At 54.0% G+C, this 10,187-nt stretch overlaps 1 protein-coding gene across 4 annotated transcripts in view; it reads right to left on the bottom strand.

The window, feature by feature from the left end:
* The window catches only part of TBC1D14 (TBC1 domain family member 14), a 121,172-nt gene extending 111,311 nt beyond the window's left edge, over positions 1 to 9,861 (bottom strand). Inside the window, exon 1 of one of the 4 annotated variants that reach the window (XM_063619742.1) lies at positions 9,801 to 9,858. The gene's annotated coding sequence lies outside the window, so the exon portion shown is untranslated. Of the gene's footprint in view, positions 1 to 9,342; positions 9,543 to 9,800 lie in introns of those variants that run through there. The other 3 variants (XM_055246682.2, XM_063619741.1, XM_063619740.1) reach the window with 3 other exon arrangements.
* Between the last annotated feature and the right edge of the window lie 326 nt (positions 9,862 to 10,187).

Raw genomic sequence — 10,187 nt, forward strand, 5'->3', positions numbered from 1 at the left:
CTCTAACAGATCAAACTAGCAAAAAGCCACACATGTAAGAGGAAATCCTCACGCTAAACAGAGCTGAGGGCCTCTCACAGGCCCGGCTGAAATTCTGGCTCTGCCACTTGCCAGGTAAGGCGACCTCAAATGAGGTGCTTAACCCTTCTGAGCCTCAACTTCCCTCTTCCTCGGCAGTAAGATGGGACAATACCCTATAGCTCACAGGCAGATCTGAGGACAAAAGAAATGAGAAGGTCTGGTGAAGGCATCAGCAAACCCAGCCCCTGACTGACACACAGCAGGTGCCCAATGAATGTGCACTTCCCTTTACTTCCTAGCACAGCAAAACACAAATGTAAGCCACAAAAGAGATGCGGGTTAGAACACAAATGCTGATGACAGAGTAAACAGGAACACAAAAAAGTCTATCCTTCTGGGCAAACAGAAGGCATCACTCACGCCTGGAATTGGAAACCATTTTGGTGAAACTATAGGATTTCATTCATGGCAATCCAAGGACCCTTCCCTGAATTGCCGCCAAGAAGAAAGCACAGGAAGAAGGAAGTGAGGTCTGGCAGAGCCCAAAGCCATCTGGCTTTAAGTAGAGAAAGAAAACCTTTCTCTATTCCTCTCCTCTGCTGTGGGGGGCCAGGTACAGCAGCCCAGGGGCCTCTCCTATGGAGAAGTTGAGTGACCTTTGAGGTCTTTGTTGGTCCCAAGTCCAGTCAAGTTCCTTAAACCTCAGAACAGGGCATCAGTCTTCAGGGAAATAAACCTAAAAGGGGAAAAGTACTTCCACTTGCAACATACTCTAAAACCAAACTCTGCAAGGGCCAAGGTCACCTGTCCTCAAGCACTTCCGCCTCGTGCCACTAGGGCAGAAGCCGCACTCCAGGCCACCTACCGCGTGATAATACCCTTTATAGGGGAAGTTGTACAAACAAGGTGTGTGCTTCTGAGACAAGGCTAATGGCTGGACTCTGGACGCCAGCCAGGAGACCAACTGCAGATGGCCTGCCTCCAAGTCCACGTTTATAAGAGACAAACTAAGCCTGAATTCCCCAAGCCGGCACACGGGGCCCTCCTGATCCGTCTCTGCCTGCTTCTCCAGCCTCGTGCAGTCGCCCCCAGCCACTACCCGCCCCCACCACCAGCCCACTCAGCCCTACTGCACCACCACCTGAGGTGCTCTCCCAGGTAGGCCATCAGGGCCTCAGAGTCCCAGTAGGGTGTGGCACAAGGAGACACTCAATTGGTGCTTTCAAAGGCCACCTCCTCTGAAAAGCCTTCCCTGCCTCTCCCAGAAAGCTGCCAGGCCTCCTTCCTCCTGAGCTCCTTTTGGCCACACCCCGCCTGAAACAGCTATTTTACAACTGTTCTCCTGTCTCTCTCCCCACTGGATTCTATGCATCAGGCAGACACAGCTCTAATCATTTCTGGGAACTATTCTCTGGTTAAATGCCTGGCATGGATTAAGGTTTCAAAAATCTACTTGTCGAATGAATTACTATTAAAAACTGAGTTCTTAAGTGGGCAGGTTTCAGGGACAGTCCCATCCAAGAAACATCTACTGAAAGCTGGATTATGTTCCAAGAACCCGGGGAGAGCTGGAGGTAAGACTACGAGGAAGAAATCCCCTACCATCCAGTTCCTGGAGAGTGCACACCAGCCGCTGAGCAGTGACCAGCCTACACACTGGTTAGGGGCTAGACCAGATGGTGAGGAACGCTGTCAACACATGATGGTCAGGAAAGTGAAAATTCCTCCCTTGACAGGTGTTTTCCAAAGTCCCAGTCACTAACATCTTAGTGACAGCATCTCCCTGCAGCAGTGACCACTGCAGTACGCATCCGTAGGTGCCCAAGGCACAGGAGGAACAGCCCCAGCACCTGACCCAGCACCCTGCCATGGGAGGCACTGAACACAAGTCAAATGGTAATGAGTCATCACTTTCCGGCCAAGAGAAAGACAAGATGTGAAGTATGGATAAGAGGAAGACCATTTCCATTCCATGCAACAAGGCCATCTGAATTGTATTCACCTGTCACAAGACTCAGTTCTGCAGGAAGCAAAGAGGACAGCTGCCCCAGAGGGATTCAACCAACTGTCATGCCACCAGAGCCACAATCTTCACTTCAATACAAGTCAGAAAGCGGAGGGTAAGGCCGGGCGCGGTGGCTCACACTTGTAATCACAGCACTTTGGGAGGCCGAGGCGGGCGGATCACGAGGTCAGGAGATCGAGACCACGGTGAAACCCCGTCTCTACTAAAAATACAAAAAAATTAGCCGGGCGTGGTGGCGGGTGCCTGTAGTCCCAGCTACTCGGAGAGGCTGAGGCAGGAGAATGGCGTGAACCCAGGAGGCGGAGCTTGCAGTGAGCCGAGACTGCGCCACTGCACTCCAGCCTGGGGGACAAAGCGAGACTCCATCTCAAAAAAAAAAAAAAGAAAGCGGAGGGTAGCTCTGCTAGTGACTCTGCATGGGGCTTTGGAAAACAATTCCATCTAGAAGCAACTGCTTGACTTTCTCCTCCTTAAAAAGCAGTGGGAACGGTCTTAACCAAAGTCTTCATACATAAAAGAAACTGTTTATAAAGGCCAAACCAAGTGATCTAGGTGTGTTCCCACAGGGGAAAAAATCCACGTAGTGGCTTCAGGGAGAAGTCATGCTATGTAGATATCTACCGGCAGCCCCTTCCCGGGGCTGCAGCATGAAGCCATCCCTGTCCTGGCTCCTCTCTGGATGCTCCACAGGACAGCTGCCTCTTCAAACCCCAGTGGCAAGGGGGCACCACTGCCCTATCTGATCCTCAAAGGGCAGTGCACTCACCTTCACTGCCAGGCCTGCCATCAACCCAGCTCTGGCCACTGACTCTTCTGGTTTTTTGTTTTTTGTTTTTTGTTTTCAGACGGAGTCTCACTCTGTCACCCAGGCTGGAGTGCAGTGGCGCGATCTTGGCTCACTGCAAGCTCCGCCTCCCGGGTTCACGCCATTCTCCTGCCTCAGCCTCCCTAGTAGCTGGGACTACAGGCGCCCACCACCACGCTCAGCTAATTTTTTTGTATTTATTTGTAGAGACGGGGTTTCACTGTGTTAGCCAGGAGGGTCTCGATTTCCTGACCTCGTGATCCACCCACCTTGGCCTCCCAAAGTGCTGGGATTACAGGCGTTAGCCACCAAGCCCAGCGACTTCTGGATTCTTATCCTTTTTTTTTTTTTTTTTCCTGAGACGGAGCTTCGCTCTTGTTGCCCAGGCTGGAGTGCAGTGACACAATCTTGGCTCACTGCAACCTCTGCCTCCCGGGTTCAAGCAATTCTCCTGCCTTGGCCTCCCGAGTAGCTGGGATTACGGGCGCCCACCACCACGTCTGGCTAATTTTTTGCATTTTTTTTTTTTTTAGTAGAGATGGGGTTTCATCATGTTGGCCAGACTGGTTTTGAACCCCTGACCTCAGGTGATCTGCCCACCTCGGCCTCCCAAAGTGCTGGGATTACAGGCGTGAGCCATCGCGCCAGGCCTGGGTTCTTATCCTTAAGGGTCAGGCCCACACAGCTCATTCCTACTCCACAATGGCCTGAAGGTATACGGGTCCCAGAGCCAACATTTCCAGAGGGCAGGACCAGCCTGCAGCACCTAACAGCACCACCAGAGCAGCACCACAGGACGGCAATTTAATGAGGACCAGGTACCGTCCTGAACTCTAAATACACCGTTCTGCTTCACAGCCCCTCAGCAGCCCTGTGAGCCAGGTAGTATGCCCATTACCCAGAGGAGGAAACCGAAGCATGTGGCTTGCCCAAGGTCTCCACTGTGGCAGAGTTGGGCTTGAACTCAAGTCTGTGACTCCAACGCCCCTCAGTAAGCTTTGCTGCTCACAAAGGCCTGTCACAGACATAAGCACCTCTGCTCACCTCACCCTGTAAACAGCAGGCTGAGTCCTACCGTTTCCAGATGGGAATAACAAAACTGGGCTGAGCAGGTGCAGTGACCCCCCACCCCCCACCCCGGTCGCAGGGGGTCGACCTGAGTCGTCTGTCTCCAGCACCTGCAGCATTCTCCGCAAGGCCTCTCAAGGTCCCCCATGTTTCCTGGTGAGGATTCCGGAGAGACTAAGAGCCTCCTCATACGAGCGGCTGCTCCATCAGGCCTGCACCTCAGCTCTGGAGGGCGGGACTGTTCAAGAGAAAGAGCCCAGTCGAGCCTCTAACGCCAAGAAGAACCCACGGAGCAATAGGGCACCTCCCTGTGAACTGGCCTGCCTGGTAGAGGGCTCCACAAGCACCAACCCCTGCATCTCTTTCTCTTTTTGTTTTGTTTCTGAGACAGAGTCTCACTCTGTCGCCCAGGCTGGAGTGCAGTGGCATGATCTGGGCTCACCACAACCTCCGCCTCCCGGGTTCAAGCGATTCTCCTGCCTCAGCCTCCTGAGAAGCTGGGATTACAGCCGCCTGCCACCATGCCTGGCTAATTTTTGTATTTTTAGTAGAGACGGGGTTTCACCCCGTTGGCCAGGCTAGTCTCAAACTCCTGACCTCAAGTGATCGCCTGCCTCAGCCTCCCAAAGTGCTGGGATTACAGATGTGAGCCATTGCGCCCAGCCTCTTTCTCTTTTTTAATTCAAGTCCTGGCTCAGGCAGAAAGGACTGGACGCTCCAGGTTCACAAACATGACCAGCTGCCTCCGCTCCCCAAGCGCAGATGACACATCAGGCACTGTGCTCCATGTCTATATCCACTAGTTCTGTCACCTCCACAACCACCCAAAGAGCTGAAAGAAGACTACGGTCTAAAGGGTGGTGTGTAATAACAGAGCTGTGCTGGGCTAGCCTGAGTAGCCAGGGCACTCACTCTTTCCACTGCTACACACACAGCCTAAAACAATGGATTGATCTGCATTATGTAAAATGGCAAAGGCCATTATAAAAGTAGTTTGGCTTTTAAATGGGTGATTCTTTAGGATAAAAATAGTCCTGAAAAAAATTTCCTAGAAGCTCACATATTCCTCCAGAGGGCGAGTGGCAACTTTCAGACACTTGGAACTTAATGCTGTTTAAGTAAGTTTCAGCCCATGTATGTTTCGGCAAACCTGGCAGAAACTGGGGTTATTGTTCAGGGTCCTCAAAGGCTCCTTCACAACCTGAAGAAGCGGACACTTAACTTATACTGACCACTGGTTATGATTAAAGGCACAGGTGGAACTTTTTTTTTTTTTTTTGAGATGGGGTCTCTGTCACCCAGGCTGGAGTGCAGTTGTATGATCTTGGTTCATTGCAACCTCCACCTCCCAGGCTCAAGTGAGCCTCCCACCTCAGCATCCTGAGTAGCTGGGACCACAGATGCATGCCACCACGTCCACCCAGCTAATTTTTTGTTGGTTTTTTTTTTTTTTTTTTTTGGTAGGGTTTCACCCAGGCTGGTCTTGAACTCCTGAGCTCAAGTGATCCACCCCCTCAACCTCCCAAACTGCTGGGATTAGAGGCATGAGCCACCGCGCCTGGCTGGGACATTTTAAATTAAAGACTCTCAATGCAAAATGTTTCAGCTTCACTTCGTGATTTGGTAAATTACTAATTAACTAATTTTCCTAAGTACCTGTGAAGTGACTGGGAGACAAATGATACATTAGGAAGATATTTAGACTACTTAAAGCCGGTATAGTTTATAATCTTAATTATTAATAAGAGAAATAATTTACTGAGCATTTAGCATGCACCAAACATGCGGGGTGCCATCACATGCTCTAATAATCACAAGCCTGCCAAGGGCACTGAAGAAACTATGAGATTCAGGGAGGCTAAGTTACGCACCCAAGGTCACAGCAACAGAAACTGAGTTCAAACCAGATCTGACATCAAAGCTCAAACATGGCCTGGTGGCGTACTTACAAATACAGTCCCTAAACTTTATCCCCCTTCCTCTCAGCTCCCTTAAAGTTGCCCAAAAGGTGTATTCACCCAATAAACCTGATCATCGATAAGCTGAACACTTAACCATTCTTACACTTCTGTGTATGTTTGTTAGGCTTTAAATGAAGTTTTAAAAATAAAATAGGCCGGGCGTGGTGGCTCACGCCTGTAATCCCAGCACTTTGGGAGGCCCAGGCAGGTGGATCACCTGAAGACAGGGGTTCAAAACCAGCCTGGCCAATCTGGCGAAACCCTGTCTCCACTAAAAATACAAAATTAGCCAGGCATGGTGGCACATGCCTGTAATCCCAGCTACTCGAGAGGCTGAGGCAGGAGAATCACTTGAACCTGGGAGGCAAAGGTTGCAGTGAGCCAAGATCTCACACCATTGCACTCTAGCCTGGGCGACAAGAGCAAAACGCTGTCTCAAAAAATAGAATAGAATAGGACAGAACAAAACAAAAAACAAAACAAAATAAACAGGAGGGAAAAAATAATGCAGGTTCCAGCAGCAGGCTGCCTGGGTTCAAGTCCCAGCTCCTTCGCTTACCAGCTGTGTGAGCTTGGACTCATTTCTTAACTTCCCTGAACCTTGGTTTCCTTGCAGCAAAATGAAGACAATAAGAGACCCTATCTTGTTAGGCAGTTGACAAGATTAGGGGAAGAAATCCACACAAAGCCCTTAAAATCGTGCCTGACACAGAGAAAGCTTTGGAAAATGTTGGCTGGTGTTACTCTTTCCTGGACACGGATGGGGCCAGCCAACTCAGCCCCACTATTTTAGCAACCATTTGCATAAGCAAGGCCAGACACAGCCAGTCTGTGTCTACAAGGTCACAATGTACAGCTTCTTCCTGTCACCAGTCTCTCTCCTCACACCTGCCGTGTGATACTGACGGAGCTCTGGGCCTCAACTTCCCCATCTATAAAATCAAGTGACTAGCCAAGCAGATCAGTCCCTGAGAGCCTTCCAGATGGACAATCAAGAATTCTAAACCACCTGGGACCAAGAAACTTTATTTTTTATTTTTATTTTTTCAGACAGAGACTAGCTCTGTCACCAGGCTGGAGTGCAGTGGTGAGATCTCGGCTCACTGCAACCTCCACCTCCCGGGTTCAAGCGATTATCCTGCCTCAGCCTCCCGAGTAGCTGGCATGCACCACCACATCCAGCTAATTTTTGTATTTTTAGTATAGACAGGGTTTCACCATGTTGGCCAGGATGGTCTCAATCCCCTGACCTTGTGATCCACCCACCTCGGCCTCCCAAAGTGCTGGGTTTACAGGCATGAGCCACTGCGCCCGGCCAAAACTGTATTTATACACAGTCCTAAAACAAATGTTAAGCTGGTCATGGTGGTGTGTTCCTGTAACTGCAGCTACTTGGGAGAAGGGCTTGAGTCCAGGAGTTCAGATCCAGTCTGGACAACATAGCATGGCCCCATCTCTAAAAAAAAATTTTTTTTAAAGTTAACAAACACATACTCACTTTCCTAAAATCCTCTTGCATTCTCTATGTATTAATGTTTATACTGACAACAAATCTTTTCCAAGGTCTCAAAGACTCCCCAAGCAACCCCCGACCAGCACAGCAGGCATCCCCTGTGCTGAGGCTGGGACTCAAGGTTAGAAGCTCTGACCAATGGGAGAGAGAGATTCCAACAAGCTGCTCTGACTAGCTGTGTCCTCACTTTGAGAGAGGCCTTCTACAGCGCACCAGCTAAGGAATAAACCCAGAGGCACGAAAGACAGGAATTCACCCACTAAACGGGGAGTGGGGCGGAGACAGCGCACCCAACGCAGAGGTACTGCAGGGGCTAAAGGAACACAGGGGAACAGCAGAAGCCAGGAGAGGCAAAGCCCAAGCTGAATGTGAGAGGGTAGGCTGGGGGCAGAGGAAAACTCAGTTGTACGAACAGGAATCAGGCCCAGCTCGGTGCAAAGTGCTGGGACAGCGGAGGACATCGAGGTGAGCAGAGCCTGGCCCAGTAGCCTGCCTCAGTTTGAATCCCATCTCTGACTCTCCCCATGTGGGTGGCTCCAAACCAGTTACTCTGTCTCCCTTAGTATCAGCTGACACCCTTGATGTTTCCCAAAAGGTGTTTTCGCCCAATGACCCTGAGCACCAAGTTCATGCCAGGCTCTCATTAGGACTGGGGATCTCATTAGGATTGTGGAGCCCACAATCCCAAGGGGTCAAACACACAGTAAAGAAGCAGTAAGATTGTTGGTCGGAGAGGGGAAGCCATACCCAAACTGAGATATGGGTTGGTACTGGCCAGATAAAATGGGCAACAGCAAGTGTTCTAAGACTGCAGTAAGGACTAGCCCGGTCCAGGCAAAGCAACTATCAGTTTCCAACAGGCAACCCACCTCTATAAAAGCTAGGCAAGACAGCAACTAGGTGCCAACATCCTACAATACTGGGGACAAGACAGTGAGCATTTTGTCCCCAACACAGCACCACCACTACCCTCCTCAGCTAGCCTCAGTGCGTGAAATAACCAAGGTGATGCCCAGGGACCTCCAGTAGGGGCAAAACGCACCGGTGCCTATAAAACCTTCCCAAGCAAAGCTTTCAATTCCACGCTGGAGAAAACGGCGTCCTATACAACTTTAAGGCAGAAACGACTTCACGTGGCCTGGTCAGGCGCGGTCACTCCGGGGCTCGCAGAGGCTGGCTCTGGAGTCCGTAGGGTCATTCCCCTATCCTCCTGACCAGCCGTTCCCATCAGGGCCGCGCCCCACCCACAGCCTAGAGAGACTCCTGGCGGGAGAGGGACCAGGAGTCCCTGGACTCACTCCTCAAGGCAGCTACCCCGGCCCCGAGAGGATCCCCAGGCCAGGGTCTCCGCGGCCCGGGAATGGGAGGCTCCGAGGCGGAGGCAGGGAGATTCCCTAGCCCAGGGACAGAGGGCTCGCGTGGCGTGGAGGTCCAAGGAGGTCAGGGCTCCGAGATGAAAGGGGGTTCCGCGGGTCAGGGGCTCCAGGGGTAGAGGGGTCAGAGATGAAAGCGGGGTCAGGGCTCCAAGGAGGAGGGTCCGCTGCCTGGGGACTGAGGGTCCGAGGTGGAAGGGGGCTCCGGGGTCGGGGTCTGGCGCACCAAGCCGCCTCTTCTCAGGCCGGGAGCCTCGCGTCGGAGGAGGAAAACTTTTCGTCAAGTTCCGGAAAGGAACGGGACACAGCGCGCGCCTCCGCGAGGGCCGCCGAGTCCCGAGTGTCGCCCCCGCCCCGGAGGCCCCGCGACGGCACCCCGGGCGCCACGCACGCGCTGCCCTGGCGTGCAGGAGCCGCGGCCGCGCCGCGAGGGACACCCAGCAGGACCCGCGCCCGGCGACCTGCCTCGCCCCGGCCGCTCCCCGCCTCGCCCGGCGCTGCAGCAGGTGGCGGCCCCGCGCGCCCTGCCCTCCCTCGCGGCCCGCGGCCCGGCCCTCGCGGGAGGCTCTCAGTACCGGAGTTAGCGCGGCTCCGACGCCATCCCCGGGACCCACGGGCCCGCAGCCCAGGCCCCGCGGGACCGGCAACTCGCGCGGCGAGGACGCCGGGCGCGCGGTAGGCAGTGGAGTGGGTCCGACCCGCAGGTGCGCGCGAGCAGCCCGCGGCGAACAGCGGCGCGCACCCTCGCTTCGCCCCGCCCCCTCGCCCGCCCCCTGGGCACGCCCCCACGCACTTGCGCCCCGCCCCCTGCCGGCCCGCGCCCGCTCTTCCGCCCGTGCAGCCGCGCCTGGAGCTCGGCGCTCGCCCGGCTGTCCCTCTTCCGGGGGCCGCCAGCCGCGGGCCTCCTGAGCGGCGTCGCCGGCCCTTTTTTTTTTTTTTTTCCCCGAGAACCAACCAGAGTGGCGAGGAGCTGCCTTGAGCGGACCTTTGTGGCCGCAGGGCCCCCACGGACATCCGACCGGGGCCCCCTTACCTGGTCGGCTCCACCCGCAGCCATCTTGGAAGTGGGAAGCGGCCGGGAGGGGGAAGGGGCTCGAGCGGGCAGGGCTCAGGCGTAGGGAGCCGAGCGGCGGAGCGCATCGATGGGGCCCCCCTGCCCCGGCCGGTGTGCGGGAGACGGCCCCGGGCCCCGCCGCGGAAGGAAAGGTTTGCGTGACACCGGAGCTCAGGCCCAGCCGCGGTGGTCTTGGGAGCGGCGCCGTGGCGTCCTCCCAGCCAGCCTCAGTCTCTCAATCTATAAAGGGCTTTTCCGAACGTTCTCTCTTATGGCGCTGTGACACGGTGCCTGGCGCTGTAGTTCCCAAACTGGTCTGCACTTTAGCATTGCCTGCAGAGCTTTTAATATTCTGAAGCCCAGGCC

This window comes from Symphalangus syndactylus, chromosome 16 (genome assembly GCF_028878055.3).
Source record: "Symphalangus syndactylus isolate Jambi chromosome 16, NHGRI_mSymSyn1-v2.1_pri, whole genome shotgun sequence".
Taxonomy (NCBI): domain Eukaryota; kingdom Metazoa; phylum Chordata; class Mammalia; order Primates; family Hylobatidae; genus Symphalangus; species Symphalangus syndactylus.